Source organism: Symphalangus syndactylus, chromosome 19 (assembly GCF_028878055.3).
Source record: "Symphalangus syndactylus isolate Jambi chromosome 19, NHGRI_mSymSyn1-v2.1_pri, whole genome shotgun sequence".
NCBI classification, from domain to species: domain Eukaryota; kingdom Metazoa; phylum Chordata; class Mammalia; order Primates; family Hylobatidae; genus Symphalangus; species Symphalangus syndactylus.
In genome coordinates, this window is record NC_072434.2 from 73,737,340 (window position 1) to 73,757,941 (window position 20,602).

At 45.0% G+C, this 20,602-nt stretch overlaps 1 protein-coding gene and 1 non-coding gene across 2 annotated transcripts in view; one reads left to right on the top strand and one right to left on the bottom strand.

The window, feature by feature from the left end:
- Window positions 1-20,602, bottom strand: part of LOC129458288 (uncharacterized) — a 171,401-nt gene that overhangs the window by 105,559 nt on the left and 45,240 nt on the right. The window lies entirely within an intron of this gene.
- On the top strand, window positions 6,344-6,450 carry LOC129459017 (U6 spliceosomal RNA). Its single transcript, XR_008649836.1, has one exon. It is a non-coding gene; the product is annotated as a U6 spliceosomal RNA (small nuclear RNA).

Genomic DNA, 20,602 nt, shown 5'->3' on the forward strand with positions numbered 1-20,602 from the left:
CTCCTAGGTATATGTACAAAGAAATGAAAACATACAACCATGTAAAAGATTGCACATGAAGGTTTATAGCAGCATTATTCATAATGGCCCAAAGTGGAAACAGCCCAAATGCCCATCAGCTGACAATGGATAAGTAAAACATAGTATATCCATACAATGAAATATGAATTGGCCATACAGAAGAAGAGACTACTGACATATGATACAACATGGATGAACCTTGAAAACATTATGCTAATGAAAGAAGCCAGTCACGAAAGACCACATGTTATTCCATTTATATGAAATATCTGGAATAGGTAAGTCCATAGAGACAGAAAGTGCATTAGTGGTTGTTTAGGGGGACTGGGGACAGGGGGAATATGAGGAGTAAATGCTAAGGGTGAGGGTTTCTTTCTGGGGTGCTGAAATGTTTTAAAATTGATTATAGTGATGGTCGCACAACTCGGTGAATATACTAAAAGCCACTGAATTGTACATTTTAAATGGGTGAATTGCATCATTTGTGAACTATATCTCAAAAAGCTTCTGCCAAAAAAATCCTTAAAAACAGAACTTTCCAACCTGTTTTTAAAATTTCCAAACAATGTATACCTAAAGACAATTCAATTAATTTGTAAGAAATTCACTGATGAATGCAAAGAAAGTAGAGACTTAGTTACTGAGTCTCACCAAAGATCCTAGCACCATTAGTAGATACAACTGAAAAATGAGGCCAAGTGAGGTGGCTCACATCTGTAATTCCAGTGCTCTGAGAGGTGGAGGTGGGAGGATTGCTTGTCACCAGAAGTTTGAGACCAGCCTGGGCAACATAGTTACCCCATCTCTACAAAAAATACAAAAACTAGCCAAGCATGGTGGCACACACCTGTAGTCCCAACTATTCCAAAGGCTGAGCAGGAGGATCCCTTGAGCCCAGGAGATTGAAGCTGCGGTGATCCATATTGTGCTACTGCACTCCAGCCTGGGCAACCAAGGAGACCTTGACTTGAAAAAGACAAAACCGGCCGGGCACGGTGGCTCACACCTGTAATCTCAGCACTTTGAGAGGCTGAGTCAGGAGGATCGCTTGAGCCCAGGAGTTGGAGATCAGCCAGGGCAACATAGCAAGACCCTGTCTCTACAAAAAAAAATACAAAAATTAGCCAGGTACAGTGATATGGGCATGTAGTTCCAGCTACTCGGGAGGCTGAGGTGGGAGAATTGTGTGAGCCTGGGAGGTAGAGGCTACAGTGAGCTGTGATTGTGCCACTGTGCTCTAGCAAGACTGTCTCAAATTAAAAAAAAAAAAAAAGAAGAAAAAGAAACAAGAAAAATTAGCAATGAGGCTTAGTGAAGACTTAGTACATCCCATCAGCCATGTATGGCTTCTACTTGGATCCAGTGTATCTTCTTTAGGGGTGGCAACCATTAAACCCAAATGTTCAGATAACTAGACTTAATCCAGGCCTTTGAATCACCACATTAGTCAGAGTTGAGTCAGGATTTTAGAAGAAAATAAAAGCCATTCAAACACACCTCTTCACAGAGAGGAAACAATTTCTGGACTCTTTCATAAATAAATTATATTTTAAAATATTGTTTATTGCATTTTAATCTCTATTTTGTGTATATTTTAGTATAGAAAATATACTAACATGGTTGTATATAAAAACAATAAATCATACGTCTCCTTTGGGGATGCATGTCCCAAACCTTTTTGCTGATACAATCCGAGGATGTGGAGACCTAGGTTTAGAGGAAGAAGCTGAAGTTGGGAACTTCCAGCTTTTCCCTTACTTCCTGTATGATTCAGAGTAATGGGTGCAAATGTGAGGGGCTGAGCCACACTCAGGCCACCCTGAGAAAGAGTTTGCGGTGAGGATTGAGGGACCCTGGGCCTGGAATACAGGCAGCGGCTGGGGCAGACTGGACTCAGGTCTCGCTCTTATGGCCCTCCCAGCTCCATCCCTGCTGTCTGTCACAGTCTGCTCAGTGATGCAGGGAGCTGGACGGCTGGTGTAGCTGATGGCTTGTCATCTCTTGAGCAGAACCTGTTAGGCCGTCCAGCCTGCAGTGGGGCACGCCTCTGGTTCAGGTATAGCCACCCCTGTATGCACACACGCACACACGCACACACACACACACACACTGCCTGGAGCTGCTTCCTTCACAGAGCGGGGAGTGAGCTGGAAGCTGGGGTCAGACAATGTCTGTTGGAGGAGGCGGCTCCTACAGCAGGCGCTATGCTTGACAGGTTTCCTACAATAGACGAAAACCATCCCAGGGCTGGCAAGGACCCTGAAACAGGCCATCTTCCCCATCCAATTTGGGGATATCACTGCCCACCCTTTCTGGAGCTGTGTGGTCCCATGAGCTTGAGGCAGAAGGCCTGGATTCTCATGTCAGCTCCACTCAAGGAGCTCGGACTCTCAGCACCTGCAGCTTCTCATGAGCACTGCACACAGACGCGTCACCAGTCATTACGAGGATGAAGGGAAAGAGTCATTAAGTGGATCTGAATATTCCTGATACTGCAATACAGACCAGTAGAGCCGATAAACTCCACGGCCTGTGTTCTTCCTAACAAGCCCCTTTTGTTCAGGATTCAGGGCCTCAATGGAAAAGCATCCAGAAATATCCCATGCCTCTTAGATCAGTGATACCTCAATTGTTACCTTAAAAACTACGTGACAGGTATTCCTGACACCCGAAGGACAGGTACAGCATAGAACTTCAGATTCTCAGAGCTCAAAGGAAACTCAGCCTAATCCTAACTCTCCATTTTATGTATAAGGAAATTGGAGTCCCTGGGGAGAAGTAACTTGCCCAAGGTCACTTACAGCTGCATGGACACGAAAAATAGTCCTCGTGATACCAGCCAGTGTTCCCAAAGTGCCCTGCCATTAAACATTATTGGAAAATAACAAAAGAAAGAAAACAGCCCTTACCACATGCCACATATTATCTAAAGCAATGTTTCCAAACTGCAAGTCATAATATTTTCTTGAGAAATCACTTTGTAGATTGAAACTAGGATTTTATTCATAAAAATAGAAAATGGAATAGAAAACACCAAAATACAGTCAGTCCTCCATATCTGCAGGTCACACGTCCGTGGATTCAAACAAACACAGGTCAAAAATATTGGGAGAATGAACTGTCTGTACTGAACACGTGCAGATGTTTTTTCTTGTCATTATTCCCTAAACAATACAGTATAACAATGATTTCCATAGCATTTACATTATATTAGGTATCATAAGTAATCTGGAGGCAATTCAAAGCATACAGGTGGATGCTCATAGGTTACATGCTTCTACTGCACCATTTTATAACAGGGACTTGAGCATCTGTGGATTTTGGTATCCTCAGGGGATCCTAGAACCAAATCCCCATGGATACCAAGGAACAACTATACATCATTGAGGATGAGTATTGTTTCCTGAAACTTTTGTTTTGCTTTTACATGCACACATACATACAAATGGCATGTACACACACACACAGACACACATACACAGGCACAGATGTGTCTATCAATACTGGGTATATATGTATTGATTTACACTGTAAGATCCATTTCTTACTATGGTAGTCTTCAAAAAAGCATGAAAGCTTTCTTAAATTCAGTCCCCAGTTATCTTGGGACTAAATCTGCAATAAGCATCATCAATGGAAAGAGAGGTTCTTTATGCATACACAAAAGGGGTGCTGTCCAGGTGCCTACCTGGGGTGGGAGCAGACACTGGAATTACCTGAGCAATTTCTGCCACAGGTGAGTTTATCAGAAACTAACATGGAAGACTACAGGTACCTGCAAAACCAGATGGTCCACTTTTTAGCCTCAGGCCACCATTGCTGCCTCAGCTGAGGACATAGCAGCAGTGCCAAGCAAGGACTGGCCCAGCCAGGACCATCCCAGCTCAGGTCTCCTTGGCCTGACACCCTCTCCTGCGGACTCAGCCTCCCAAGGATCACGAGGATATTAGGACCTAGGTTCCCCGCACCTGCCAATGGTAGGAAGATTCCTGGGCATTCATCAGGGGGCCCACTTTCTACATGTGATAGAGGACAGGTGCATGGTGTTAGGTTTCAGTTCCTGGAAATAGGACATCCTCCCCTCCCTTCTCTGGCCTCCCTGGATGCAGTGGGCTGTGGACAACAAGGATGGCCCGCAATTTTGTGGGTCTTACACACCTCAAGGGAGCTTCTGCAAAGGGATTTGGTAGAAATATTTCTTGAAGTAAATGGGCCACTGGCAAGGGCTTGATAGTTAACCTGGGAATTTAAGCACTGATGTTACAATCCCAGAGTACAAACCTGGGAGAGCCTGGCTAGACCCTCTCAGCACAAGTCAGCAAACATGTCTGTAAAGGGTCAGAGAGTAAATGTGGAGGCTTTGCAGGCTGTATGATCCCTGTCACAACTATTCAACTCTGCCACTGTAAAGCGAAAACAACATAAACAGGAAGTAAGCACACAGGCAGCAGTGTGCCGATCAAACCCCACCCAGAGCCGCAGGCAGTGGGCCAGAGGTGACCCACTAGCCACAGCCGGCCGACCCTGCTCCAGTACAATCCCTTCTTTTTATAGATTCAGAAGTTGAGACCAAGAGAGGAAAAGGCAGTCAAGCCCCCCAAGTACTCACTGCTACGTACCAGTTTCTGTTACACGGATCCTCAGGCAACAGAACGTTTTTGCTAAGAAATTTTGTGCTTCCTGAGAAATGGAATTCCTGGCCCCCTCTTGCCCGGGGCAGCAACTCAAAGTGAAGTTAAATTGCTGGGACCTGGAGTTAGTCACCCTGAGTTCAAATTCCGGCTTTGTCACAAGTCGCCTAACATTTCCAAACTTCAGTTTCCTTTTCTGTAGAAAATGAACAATAAAAACGATTTCAGCCATGATTGTACTCAAGTATGGAGCAGTAAAGAAAAGCAAGGTCAAGCATGGAAAGCCAAGCATATAGTAAGTGAATGTCAGTCATTGTTTTCTTTCTTTTTTTAAAACGGAGCCTTGCTCTATTACCCAGGCTGGAGTGCAGTGGCGCGATGTCGGCTCACTGCAATCTCCATCTCCCAGGTTCAAGCAATTCTCCTGCCTCAGTCTCCTGAGTAGCTGGGATTACAGGTGCCCACCACCACGCCCAGCTAATTTTTGTATTTTTAGTAGAGACAGGGTTTCACCATGTTGGCCATGCTGGTCTCGAACTCCTGACCTCAAATGATCCGCCCGTCTCAGCCTCCCAAAGTGCTGAGATTATAGGAGTGAGCCACAGAGCCCAGCCCAGTCATTGTTTTCAATACCTCAAAGTTAAATGCTCATGCCTGTTTTCACCCCAATAATCTACCCCACCCTACCAACACTTCAAGAGTCAAAGCTAATATATGTGAACTTACTTTGAAAACTGTAAAACACCATGTGAGACAGCATCATGTCCTAATCTTTAATACACTCTTCTCTTTCTGTTCAGATGTCTCCTTCCATGAATATATCACACCCATTCCCTCCTACATTCATTCGTCATGTATTTAGTGAGCACTTTGGAGCCAGAACCCTCTAGGCAGGTTGGAGGGTGCAGGATCTAGTCATATTGCTCCGCTCACTTGCAAAGACATCATCAATTCCCTTACACACTCAAGTCCTATCTCTCCTCCAGATTCAAGCATTAGTTTTTCCAGGCTGCTGCCTTTTACCTTCTACTATCTATTGCTATTCCTATCCTTCTGATATTTTCTGTATTACGAGGGCTGGTACCCCGAAAATTGCATGTCTTATACTTTCTTTTTTTTTTTTTTCTTAAGTTATTTTTAGTAGAGACCGGGTCTTGCCATGTTCCCCAGGCTTGAGAAATTGCTCAAGGAAATTTCTGATTTAACTTATACTGTTAATGATTATGAGTGCCTTCTTTTTTTCAGTCTTGAACTCCTGGCCTTCAGCAATTGCACGTCTTATACTTTCTTTACAGGAAGGTTCTAGTCTAGCTTCTGCCATTGAGAGGCACTGGCAGGTAGCTGATATTTGGAAGACGAAAGCAAAGGATAAAGCATTATTCTTCTCTAACAGCAGTGGGTAGTTGTGTGATCGGATGGCAGAAACAGGGTTTGGAGTGTCTAGGAGAGCTCCTGTGAGTTACCTGCTTTAATTCAGCAGATAGCCGACTTCCTAGAGGTAGCATCCTACAACTCTAGCACTTTCTAATTTCCTCAAATCCACAGCTATTCTTGACTTTTGTTCCTCTAACATTTCCAACAATTTTGTAAGTACATCATTCTTTATATTAAACCTTTTTTCTACTAAAATAAAGAGTGGTTATACTATTAATAATTATGAGTGCCTTTTTTTTTCAGGAATAAAAATTGCTGTGCTCGCTTCGGCAGCACATATACTAAAATTGGAACGATACAGAGAAGATTTGCATGGCCCCTGCACAAGGATGACACGCAAATTCGTGAAGCGTTCCTTATTTTTAAGCTGGAGGCATCACGCTACCTGACTTCAAACTATACTACAAGGCTACAGTAACCAAAACAGCATGGTACTGGTACCACAACAGAGACATAGATCAATGGAACAGAACAGAGCCCTCAGAAATAATGCTGCATATCTACAACTATCTGATCTTTGACAAACCTGACAAAAACAAGAAATGGGGAAAGGATTCCCTATTTAATAAATGGTGCTGGGAAAACTGGCTAGCCATATGTAGAAAGCTGAAACTGGATCCCTTCCTTACACCTTATACAAAAATTAATTCAAGATGGATTAAAGACTTAAATGTTAGACCTAAAGCCATTAAAATCCTACAAGAAAACCTCAGCAAAACCATTCAGGACATAGGCGTGGGCAAGGACTTCATGTCTAAAACACCAAAAGCAATGGCAACAAAATCCAAAATTGACAAATGGGATCTAATTAAACTAAAGAGCTTCTGCACAGCAAAAGAAACTACCATCAGAGTGAACAGGCAACCTACAGAATGGGAGAAAATTTTTGCAACCTACTCATCTGACAAAGGGCTAATATCCTGAATCTACAATGAACTCAAACAAATTTACAAGAAAAAAACAAACAACCCCATCAAAAAGTGGGCAAAGGACATGAACAGACACTTCTCAAAAGAAGACATTTATGCAGCCAAAAACCACATGAAAAAATGCTCATCATCACTGGCCATCAGAGAAATGCAAATCAAAACCACAGTGAGATACCATCTCACACCAGTTAGAATGGCCATCATTAAAAAGTCAGGAAACAACAGGTGCTGGAGAGGATGTGGAGAAATAGGAACACTTTTACACTGTTGGTGGGACTGTAAACTAGTTCAACCATCGTGGAAGTCAGTGTGGCGATTCCTCAGGGATCTAGAACTAGAAATACCATTTGACCCAGCCATCCCATTACTGGGTATATACCCAAAGGACTATAAATCATGCTGCTATAAAGACACATGCACATGTATGTTTATTGCGGCACTATTCACAATAGCAAAGACTTGGAACCAACCCAAATGTCCAACAACGATAGACTGGATTAAGAAAATGTGGCACATATACACCATGGAATACTATGCAGCCATAAAAAATGATGAGTTCATGTCCTTTGTAGGGACATGGATGAAACTGGAAAACATCATTCTCAGTAAACTATCACAAGGACAAAAAACCAAACACCGCATGTTCTTACTCATAGGTGGGAATTGAACAACGAGAACTCATACACACAGGAAGGGGAACATCACACTCCGGGGACTGTTGTGGGGTGGGGGGAGGAGGGAGGGACAGCATTAGGAGATATACCTAATGCTACATGACGAGTTAATGGGTGCAGCAAAACAACATGGTACATGGATACATATGTAACAAGCCTGCACATTGTGCACATGTACCCTAAAACCTAAAGTATAATAATAAAAAAATAAAAATAAAAAAATTTTAAAAAAAACTTGCTATAAGCAAACAACTGCCTTTATGATTCTATTCCATTAGTGTCAGGCTTCTTAGCTCCGAAATTAGGTTGTAAAGTCACTGAGCCCAGGGACGGTGTCTTATATTCCACGTCCACAGCATCAAGTCTAGGGCTGGGCACGTAGCTGATTAAATAACAGGAGGCATCCAGGTGCCCAAGTCTGTCATCTGTCATTCAAAAAATATTCAGTGATCTCTTTCTTAGGTCAGGCTCCCAGGAAACAGACACTCAGGATGGAGGTTTGTCTGCAGAAAGCTGACTGGGGATCAACACCAGCGGAGGACAAGAAGGAAGCAATGGTGGGCAGAGGAAGGAGTTCAGCTTTGATGCAGCCACAACAAAAGCCATAAATGTCCCCACAAGAAGCCCTGGAGCTAAGATGGCCATTTAGAGGTGTCCCTTCCCACCTATTGACAAGGTGATATTTATCCCCCGTTGACCAGCCATTGAATGTGGGCTGCCCCCAGGAAGGAGACAGGGCCTTAAGTGAGGCTCTTGACCACTAAGGGCAACTCCTAGAAAGAGCTTCAGTTGAAAGCCTTGAGCCAGAGCTGTCAGCTACACAGAGTTCCATTAGCTGTGGGAATCAATGTTCAGTCCTAAAGGAGGGTGCTGCATGGCATACCACAGAATCCACTAGAATCCCATCTAGGAATCCGGCACTATATAATAACTAGTAGGTTGAATCATACGAAATTGCTCGTGTTCAACTGGTTTTACCTCCAAAATAGGCAATCGTATATGATTTGATCTAATAACATTACTAAAGTCTGCTATATCTTACAAAATACTTTCATACAAATGACTGTATTTGATCTTCATGTCAACCATGTAGGATGGGTGTTCTTATCAACAGTTTGTTATATCTGAGAAAGCTAAGGCCCAAAGAGGCCTGGGGCCTTGCCCAGTCATACATCTGGTAATTTTGGAGCTTGTTTTAGATATAAATTCTGACTTCAAATCCAGTGGCCTTTTTCTCGCATAATACATGGAGGAAAAAAAAGTCTGTGGCCTTGAATTTCTTTCTCTCATAAGTTTTACTGCCACATGACCTCAAAATGTGAAAATAACGGACGAGCCAAGCATGCATCATATCACCCTTTTTCATAGTTCTAACCAGACCCTCTCAGCCAAAGAAGATTCCATTTCCAGCTGGAAATGCTGTCGTGGAACAGGAATGAAGAGCCTCTCTCATTGGAATTGCCCATGAGGACAAATGCACCCCCCACTTCCACTATCTGTAGAATCTACAGTGCTCTTTCCACCTCTGTTATGCCCAGGGGAGGCACATTTCCCTGAGGAGGAGAAGAGCCTTCAAACTGCAAAAGCCTAGATCACAGCTGCTTTGAGAAGTGAATATATACATAACTTCCGATCACTAAGCAAATGAGCCATCTGCTTCTGGTCCTGGTCTTTCTCAGCTCCTGGTCCAACGGACTGTGTCTGTCCTGCAGCGACAATAGAAAAATCACAACAGGTGGAGAAGGATTCTTGGGGAAACCCAACTGCAAAAGGCATGAGCTGCATTGCTCATCTCAGGTGTTGTCAACTGCCCCAGGGTGGAATACACACAATAATCCCCCATCTGGGTAGAGCAGAAAGCACACAAGGGTCTTTGGACGCAGTTGGTTGCTAGAGGCTGGATAAAGCATTGTTCTGGAGTGCACTGTCTCCTCCACGCCCACGAAAAGCAGTTTTTACATATGCCAGTAGCTTGAGGTTGGGTCTCAGAGGCCAACAACGAATACGCCTTTGCCTCCATGATGTCATTGCTTCCGATGTGGAATCTCATTGGCTGAAGGGCTTGTCACTCACTCACCAATGCTTTACCGGGATGGAGTTCTGTGGAGTCCAAGGTTTTCTCACATAATGGGAGGCTCCCTTAATCCCTGGTTGAATTTGGCTGCTGTTTTTCCTACAGCTCAGTTCTGAATTATATACACAGCTTGCGGTATCTTGGGTTTTTGTGCATTTTACTTTTATCAGCATATAAAAGCCCCTCAATTAGTAGTCTTTCCAAAACAGTAAATATTTTCTGGACATTAATGCTGCATAACTTTCAGAGAGTCCTGCTGTTGTTTTTATTACCCCCATTTTGTCCGTGAGAAAGGAGAGCCTGGAGCAGAAAAACTTCCCAGTCGCATTGATTCTAGGGTGAGAACTGTGAGCCTCAAGATACAGATTTTAAAAGCAGGAAGCAAAAAAAGGAGCCACACAGGTCTAAGCTGTGGTTCCTCCAGTATTTTCTGGGCTGCTGATCCAACAACTCCCACTTCACGTTGTGCATTAACTCTGCGGCCTCCTGCCGCAGCCAGCCCTGTGCCCCGGCCAGGGACCTGTGTGCAGGACAGTATTGCAGGAGAAGCGTGCTTTGGGGCCAGTTGCGTGATCTGGAGCAAGTTAGCATGCCTGTGTGAACTCCAGCTTCCACACTGTAAAATGAGCCTAACAGGGTCTACCTGGCAAAGCAGTTGCCAGGACTAGAGGAGGTCACTTCCCTGAGTCCCAAGCACGAAGTTGGTGCTCAATAAACAGCAGCTGGCTTCAGGGTGGTGTCTCTCCCAGACAAATGCACTTCAGGGGTGCTGAGGGTTCCTCCAGTCCGTAACAGGACAGCAGAGAGTGCCCACAGGAGACTGTGGTGAGGTGGTTTCCTGGTGCTGGCCTTGGGCAGAGCGGAGGACCACTTATCCAGGAACACAGGCTCATAATTGCCCACGTGAACATCATAAGTGTCCCCAGGACTGTGGTGCCCCACCAGCGTGGGGGTCACACTTCTTACAAAGGTTGTATGTGGGACACACTGTTTTCCATCTAAGCAACATGACAGCCAGAACTTTACTGAGCCAGCGGCCTGGGGAACTGGAGACATTTCTCTGGCACATATGGGGGCTCCCTACACTTGAGAGAAGTGAGAAAGGAGTAAAGAAAAAAATTCCTGGACTTTTATTCAAAAAATATACTTCTGTTTAGTGTGGCATTAGGTCTGGACACCAGAAAACCCACCAGGGATATGTGCGCTGGATATGTACCTTTCATTTAACTTGAGGACAAAACGAGGCAACGTCATTCCAGAGAAGCAGTGCAGAGACAAGCCTCAGCCAGGGCCTTTTGGGAGAGGAAGGAGTGGGTGGAGGAGGGGCGCTGCCTGGTGGGTGAGGAGGGGGCTCCAAGATCAAACACTGCAGTTCTCCCACTCTCTCTGCCTTTCCCCTCCCTCTGAGCCCCTTACCCAGTCACCAGTACAACTCCCCTGCCAGCCCTCACCAGCTCATGCCCTCCAAAGGAGCAAAACAATGCTCACAGAGTCAGCTCAGATCACACAGTCAGCTGGGAAACAGGAAAGCCTGCTAGCTTTTTGCCCAGGGTGAAGGAGAAACGAAGTAGAGAGTGCAGCTCTGGCCCCACTGCTCCATATTGACCACCCGTCAGTGCTCAGGGGACTGAAATGTGCAAATACAGCACCTCTCAGGCTGGGCGGATACAAACCATAAGGACAAAGTGACGGCATGTCACACTCGGCCTCTGAAACTCAGCTGAAAATTCTAGAATGCTCTCTTTAACACAGTCATCTGAATGCTACGAAGGAGCTTTGATAAGGTTCCCAAGTCCTATAATTAGTCATGCTTTGCTGCACGGCTGTTTTCAATTTACAGCGCTGCTCACACTCAAGCGTGCCCTCACATTTGTCACGTGTATATCCGAGTACCTTCTGCCTCTATAAATGTGTCTCTTAGAGGCTTACTACTCGAGAAGCTTAACTCCTGGCACAGTGGAGACACAGAAATGCTGGCAACCGGCTTAGGGCCTCTCCTCCACCGTAAGAGCCCCGTTTACTCCCCACTGTCCTGAGCACACAGGCTCTGTCATAGCCACCACCCAAGCAATGAAATAGTGCCTCTTTTTTGTTTTTTGTTTGTTTGTTTTTTTCCACAGATGAGGATTCTGATATTTGGAGAAGAACTTTCTCAAGACAACACAAATGCTCAGTGCTGGAATTGCAATTTCAGCTTGGGCCTGTCTGGCTTCTTTTCTGCTACATTACCTCAAATCCAGATATGGAGCGACGGTTGCTCCTTGACGCTGTATCAACCAGCCTCCCTGGGGAGCACAAATCCCATTTCCAAGCCAGGCTGGGACTGGATGGAGAGCCACTCAGGGCTCTCCTACTTTGCAGCAATTATGGGTAAAGCATGACTTGCAAACAGCTCCCCTTCCACACTTCCAGCACTGTCGCTGACATGTGAGTAGCGGCCATGCACCAACCAGAGGGCCAGCTGGGTGAGCTGCAGTTGCTGGTGCGTCCCCTGGCCTCTGCATCAGCAGCAGGAGAGAGCCCTTTAGATGGTCCGAACCAAGCGTCCCCTTCCCTCCTCCTTATCGTCTTTGGCTGAATTTCCCCAAGGTCTTCACTCACCTCAACCCCCAACCCTGAGCCTCCACTCCTGGCACACTCCTGCAGTGCCCAATATTCTCAGACCCTTCACCAAGTCTCGAGCCTGGCCCTGAATTCCATAACTCAAAAGGTAGGTGGACAGCCCTCCTCAGCACTCTGTGGTTGACATAAGTGCCCACCAGGCCCTCCACCTTGATGAGTTGAAGAAGGAAGCCAGTGAGATGCTTCCTGCACCAAGGGATGGGGCATGAGAGGCTCTCACAGGGCAGGCCTGGCAGCAGTGCAGATTTCTTACAGGGCATCTGCCCCCATGCTCTCTGGACCCTGAGCAGCTCTCACTGGAACCATTGCCAGGAACAGCCAGGGTTTATCATTTCAAACAACCAACCTTCACCCCTTCGCTGAGCATCAATCACGTACTCAATGCTGCATAGGAGGTATACTGACCCTCAGCTGGTCTGTTAACCTGAATTTAAGAGAACATGTAGTCCAAGGCAGGAGAATTGCGTGAGGCCAGGAGTTCGAGACCAGCCTGGGCAACATAGCAAGACTCTCATCTCTACAAAAAATCTAGAAAATTGGCCAGGCCTGGTGGCATGTGCCTATAGTGTCAGCTACTCAGGAGGCTGAGGCAGGAGAATCACTTGAGTCCAGGAGTTCAAGATGACAGAGAGCTATGATTGTACCACTAAACTCCAGCCTGGGTGATGGAGCAAGACTCTCTCTAAAAGAGTGAGAGCGAGAGAAAGAGAGAGAGAGAGAGGCAAGATGCACATCACTAAGCGCATGTGGACAGGAGCTCTGCAGCCCACCAGGTGAACTTCCAACGTAGACTGGCTAAGTGAGTAGCAAGTCTCCTCAGGCACTCAGCTGTGGCCCTGCTCCTCCCTCCAGGCGGACATTAGTTTCTGCTGCAGAGAACAACAACACGCAGTGCAAGATCACCACGTTACAGCTTTTCCCAGGGCAGAATGTTGCATGCTGGGTGCCACAGAAGAACAGCCTTTCCCTCCCATCTATCAGAGCATGAATATCAAACATTGATCTTGTCCTCTCCTTGACCAGGATAATTCAATTCTGTTCTCAATGTTGGCTCCACTTCAGCCTCTGGAAGGAACTTCATCATGGACTGTCGGATCCAGCCAGCAGGCATTGGAGGTGCCAAGGATCTAGGTCATGATGTTTTTCCCATGGAGATGCTGCAGCAATTAATTCCTGGTCAGACCCCTACTAAAACCACAGGAAATCACTGCCATCTTCAGCGTACTGGACTGTGAATGACACTCTTGTAAAGGTATTTTGCTGAATTCTATATGGTTCTACACATAATAATTCTAATTTATTACACTCTCAATTCCCCAGCAGCAGAGGTGGCACACACTTGCCCTGTGTCAATGCAATGCTGATGGTTGCCCAGTGACAATGCAAATTAAGGATGAACCCCAACCATCTAAAGATTCTACTATGTCATCTACAAGTCCTTCCTAAAGAGTTTTCCTTAAATGAGCAAGACTCTTCAACCACTTTCCAAGTCTCTTGATTGTGGCCAAAAGACAAACTCCAGGATGCCGAGGTGGGAAGATTGCTTGACGTCAGGAGTTTGAGGCTGCAGTGAGCTATAATTGTGCCACTGCACTCCAGCCTGGGCAACAGAGCAAGACCCCATCTCTAAAAAATAAAAGGAAAAGAAAATTAAGTGAAGAAAGGAGCTCTGGCTTCCATTCTCACCTCTAATTGGAAACAACAAAGAGAGTTTCTATAACGAGTCTGAGTCATTTCCCCTCCTTGTGGTGCATAGGTCTGCCAAGGAACCAGTTGGCCAGGATAGCTTATCAGACCTAACTCCCTTGTCCTCAGCTCTCTTACCTGACTGGAGCACCCTGCCTGAAGTTGGACATAGTGAAGTCACCAAATCTAGGAATTATCTAGACACAGGGAGTTCTAAGTAATTTATTTATTTAACAAACATTTACCTAACACTTACTAAGTTCCAGGTCTCATCTAAGCACTTTACATGTTCTAGTTCCTTGAGCCTCAAAAGAGTCTTATTAGGCAGAGTCCATCATTGTCTTCATTTAAAAAATAATGGATCTCCTGTCACCACTCCTGTTCAATATCATACTGGAAGTCCTAGTTAATGCAATAAGAAAAGAAAAGGAAATAAAAGGTATAAGAATAAGAAGGAAGAAATAAAACTGGTTTTGCTTGCAGATGACGTGATTGTGTAGAAAATCTGAAAGAACAGAAACAACAAAAACCTGAAACTAAAAACCAACTATAGCAAGGTTGCAAGATACAAGATTAATATACAAAAGTCATTGCTTTCCTATGACTCCGCAATGAACAAGTGGAATTTGATATTAAAAACATAATATTGTTTATAGTACCATGAAGCAAGTTTACTGCACAATGATTATTTGCCCAAGTCCAGTGAGACAGAACACTCATGCATGCAAGTTACACAAAACAGGTCTGTTACTCACAGATAGGCAGTAAGGGACAACAGAAGCCTAGGATTCATGACAAGCCAGTCCCCCAAAGCTCAGAAAAGCTGCCTAGGGTAGATGAAGACTCGACTGCACGTGACCCCACTTGCACCACAGCCAAGGAACCCTAGAAAGCAGCCTACCTTGGGTTTTATCCCCCCCAGGGGAACACAACATGCTAGGCTAAAGCACTGAATGACATCCTGCTCTTAGGGGGAACAGGAACGAAGCCTGACTGTTCCAATCAGCTCCTCCTTATCTTGGCATGTTGTACTCCCAGCATGAGAACTCCCAGCATTAAGAACTCCAAACAAGAAAGGGGGAAGAACCGGGTCAGTCTGAGGCCATGTGAAAAACTTCCCGGCAATTATCACCCTCCAAAATGTAACACTTAGGTGCAAATCTAACAAAATATGTGCAAGATCTATCTGAGGAAAACTACAAAAAAAATGGAAAAGTGAGGCCAAGCTCAGTGGCTCACGCCTGTAATCCCAGCACTTTCGGAGACCAAGGCGGGCAGATCACAAGGTCAGGAGATCGAGACCATCCTGGCTAACAAGGTGAAACCCCATCTCTACTAAAAATACAAAAAAATTCGCCGAGTGTGGTGGCAGGTGCCTGTAGTCCCAGCTACTCGGAAGGCTGAGGCAGAACTGCATGAACCCGAGAGGCAAAGCTTGCAGTGAGCCAAGATCGCACCACTGCACTCCAGCCTGGGCAACACAGCAAGACTCCATCTCAAAAAAAAAAAAATGGAAAAATAAGGCAACGAGAGGTTGAGTCACTTGCCTAAGTTCACACAACTTCTATCAGGGAAGGAGTGGGTGGGTAGGATATGAAACTACAGAAACTGACTCTGACATCCATGCTTATAACCCCACACCATGCTGCCTTGCTGGTGAGGTTTATAGGCATTTATGCTGTCGATGAAACAAAAAAGTCAAGCTTTTAAAGAATTGAAGTTAGTTTTATTATATTTAGAGGTATTGCTGAGAACAACAGACCAAGGCCTGTCAGACTGGCCCATCAGACTGCTCTGGTACAGTGTTTCAGCCCACTGCTTATATACAGGTGCTGAGGGTTCAGTACATGCAAAATTGCATCATATTTGCTCAGAAGTTACACTGAAGCAAAATCACATCAAAGTCTGGGTGTAAAAGTACATCTGGTTACAAATTACAGAAGCATAACCACTAGCCTCGTCACTCCTTATCTTGTGTGGAGGAAAAGGCAAGGACTAGGGTCATTTATCTCTTAAGGAATGTAGTGATTCAGGCAAGAGGGTTGGGGGACTGTGTGTTCTGTCCTGTTTTGTCTTTAAAGAATCTTTCCAGAGAACTGAACCTCGTCACAGAGCCAGGGGCTTTGAGAAATTCTGCTGGCAAGCAGAAACGAGCAAACATGGCTTCTTACGCTTGCTACTTTGTCTCACCATGCCCAAGGCGCCAAGGACTTAGACTTGACCCTGCTCTCCAGTGATTCTAAGCCATCAGGTATGAGAGCTGGGAAGGACGTCTGGATTGGTTTAGCAAGCTCAGCATTCCCATTTAATTGATGAGGACTCAGAGGCCTTCACAAAGGAACTTCCCCGAGCTCACTACATAGCCACAGATCCAGTTTAGATCCTAGAAAGAGCAATATGCTTGCAGAACGCCTGCAATGCTGATGAAGCCCTTGTACCAGTGAAGGTGGGTTTGGCTATAGTGCACTGACCACCAGCTCTGGAACCTCAATGGCTTAACACAAGAGTCTACTTCTTGGGTCGGGCATGGTGGCTCATGCCTGTAATCCCAGCACTTTGGGCAGCCAAAGTGGGCAGATCACCTGAGGTCAGGAGTGCAAGACCAGCCTGGTCAACATGGTGAAACCCCATCTCTACTAAAAATACAATAATTAGCTTGGTGTGATGATGGGCACCTGTAATCCCAGCTACTTGGGAGGCTAAGGCAGGAGAATCACTTGAACCCAGGAGGCAGAGGTTGCAGTGAGCTGAGATAGTGCCATTGCACTCCAGCCTGGGTGACAGAGCAAGACTCTGTCTCAAAAAATAAATACATACATACATACATACATACATACATACATACATACATACTTTTTGATCAAGTATAATCCAAGTCCAATGTAGGCAGAGTGCAGAGAAGAGCTCCTCCACACAGGGCACAGCCTGGGTTCCTCTGTCCTCCACCCTCTCAACACATGGTCCCTGTTGCTCCAGATGAAGAGATGGAGCCTGGGAATGGGTTCAACCCTGTGGATTCTCTGCCCACATCCAGTTGGCCAGAGCCCAGTCACATGGTCTCACCTTACTGCAAGGGAGGCTGGGAAATGTAGGCTAGGAAAGGTAAACTGAAATGAGAATTGGCAAACACTTAACAGTCTGCCCTTTATATACATTATCTCATTAAACCTTTGTAGCACTGTAGGGGAGCATTATCCCCATTTGTATAGTTGAGAAAACTGAAGCTCGGGGTGATTAAGTAAACTGCCCCGTCTTCACCATATTAGTGGATAGTGGAGTCACAATTAAAATTGAAGTCTTGGGACTGGGTGTGGTGGCTCATACCTGTAATTCCAGCACTTAGGGAGGCCAAGGCAAGTGGATCACTTGAGACCAGGAGTTCCAGTCCAGCCTGGCCAACATGGCAAAACTCCATCTCTACTGCAAATACAAAAATTAGCCAGGCACAGTGGTGGGCACCTATAATCCCAGCTACTCAGGAGGCTGAGGTAGGAGAATCACTTGAACCCAGGAGGCAGAGGTTGCAATGAGCCAAGATCAGGCCACTGCACTCCAGCCTGGGTGACTGAGCAAGACTCCATCTCAATACATACATACATACGTACATACATACATACATACATTTGAAGTATTTAGGTCTCCGCAACTCTCTGTTCTTCGTACTACACCAAATGGGCTCTACATGAATTTCTTGACTCCTATCTTAGTGTTCTTTTCACTACTCCATTCTACTATGTGAGAGTAAAGATAGACAGATGTATCCTCCCCAGCTTGTAGCCAAGGATGGTGCTATTCTCTCAAATGCTGTAAGTGAGAGTATAAATTAGCAAAATGTCTTTAAAGAGAAGCTTGTTAATATCTATGAAAATTACAAAAGTGCATATTTTTGAACTAGCAATTATATTTCCAGGAAATTCTCCTACAGATAAATTTTCAAAAGTGTAAAATGACATTTTGCATAAAAATATTGATTGAAGTATTGTCTGTAACAGCAAAAGAACTGAAAAAAAAAAACAAAAAGTCTGAAAAGAGGAGACTCCTAAAATAAATGCTGAAACATCCATTTAGTAAAATACAACAAAAACAATGCCCCATTAAAAACAATGTGAGATGGCCGGGGACAGTGTCTCAGGCCTGTAATCCCAGCACTTTGGGAGGCCAAGGCAGGCAGATCACGAGGTCAGGAGATCGAGACCATCCTGGCTGACACGGTGAAACCCCGTCTCTACTAAAAAAATATTTTAAAAATAGCGGCGGGGGGTGGCAGGCGCCTATAGTCCCAGCTACTCGGGAGGCTGAGGCAGGAGAATGGCGTGAACCCAGGAGGCGGAGCTTGCAGTGAGCCAAGATCGGGCCACTGCACTCCAGCCTGGGTGACAGAGCGAGACTCCGTCTCAAAAAATAATAATAATAATAATAATAATGTGAGCTATCTCCACATGCCAACAGGGAAAATGTATGATGCATGTGGATAAGTGGAAAAAAGCAATTACATATATGAGATTATTTCATTTGTGCAAAGAAAAAAGGAAGTATATGCATATATATGCATACAAAGTATTTGAAAGCATTCCCAAGAAAGCATTTAAAAAATAGACAATTCTGAAGAGTAGGATCAGGAGAAATTCTTACTTAATTTTAAAACTTTTTTTTTTTTTGAGACAGGGTCTCGCTTTGTCACTCAGGCTGGAGTGCAGCGGCGTGATCATGGCTTACTGCAGCCTCGACCTCAGGGGCTCAAGTGATTCTCCTACCTCAGCTTCCCAAGTAGCTAAGACCACAGGTGCATGTCACCATGCCCAGTTAATTTTATTTTTTTTCAGTAAAGATGAAGTCTCACTATGTTGCCCCGGCTGCTCTTGAACTCCTGAGCCCAAGCAATCTTCCCACTTCGGCCTCCCAAAGTGCTGGGATTACAGGTGTGAGCCACTGCACCCAGCCGCTTAATAACTTTTGACTATTAATGTTTATAATAAACACAAATTACTTCTATAAATGGAAGCACTATTTTAAAAATATGCTATTGTTGCCAGCTCTGTAACTGCATGCAATATTCTGATTCAACCTGATATCTGACGATGTCTTGCAGGTATAACCTGAATATATATAAATTAAATATATAATTTAAATACATATATTTAAATTCACTCTGCTGATTGCCAAATGCAGAAGTGCCTAAGTCTCCTCTTTTGGTGAGTCTGGAATGGCTGTAAAGGACAGGCTTTAGTGGAGGTGAATTAGCACATTTCCACATAAGCTACGTAGGCGCTCATCCAACTACTCTGCAGATTAGCTGCGGCCGGCTCATACTTTCTCCTTGGACATCTTGAGGACAGCCCCAAAGCTACCAGAAACACTCGGAACTTGACTTAAAAAGAGCCTTGAACCCCACATCAGCTTCACAATGGCCCAAACCTATGCCAGGGCTTTCTGGAGCAATAACTATATTAAAGGGGATTGATGTATATACACTCACACACATATCTGCATGTATTCATGTGCTATATGCTGGGCACTATACTAAGACATTTAACTATAGTATCGAGGAATTATAGACAGGTTAGCATTGCCTAATTATAGAGAGATCTGGAAACTAGCTGGTGAGCCTGGTTTTGATGACAGTGGAAGCCTATGGCTAGGGTAGTGATATAGTGTGATGAGAGTACCCTTTGGGGAAGCTTGATTCTGGCTGTGGCCTGCAGTGAGCTGTGGGCAAGGAGGAAAGAAGGAATCTATTGGTTCTGACAATGAGAAACTGATCCCATGGTTTAAGAAAGTCATCAAATGTGTTCTCTGCCAAGGCCCCAACCAAGGCCCCAATTAGTCCTGTCTCATTACTTGACATTCAGATACTTCTACCAGTTTCTCACTGGTTTCCCTTGATGTCAAAGATCTTCCCCACCACATTGCAATACCACGATTAATCATCATTGAAGATGGCTTTCATCTTGGAAAGGACTTTCCATGTGAACTTTCCACTTTTCATAATCCCTGAATTAAATAGAATCTCCTTAGCCAGGTATAGATGGGGTCCCAGGTTAGGTCTTAGGCAGCATCAACCAGCACTGCACGTTTGGATGTTTTAGAGTCTGGCCCACCTCAGAGGAAGAAGAAAGTGAGTAGTCTGAGGTGGAGCTGCTGATGAGTGGCTCCTGGGTCCCATCAGGGAATTGAGACTGCCTCTCAGTCCTGAATGTAGCCTATGTCTACAGTGACAGGACAGTTTAATGAGCTGAAGATATGAAGGCAGGAATCTGTGGAGAGGAATGATTTTTAAGTGGATGTCACAGGGAATTGTCGTTGCCCCCACGCCTCCATCCTGGTGGACTTTGCCACGTATGGGCTACAGGAGGGAAGCTGAGAAAAAGGATAGGAGGAGAAACCCTTTGGGACAAGCCTCCAAGAAAAGATAAAGGCGACTGCCTGGCCTGTGACTGGGGACCACAGAGTTTGGTGACCATTGAGTCTAGACCCCTGTGGTGGGCATACAGGCCCTGGTTCTTCAGAGCTCCTCAATCAGAAGCTTCGGGA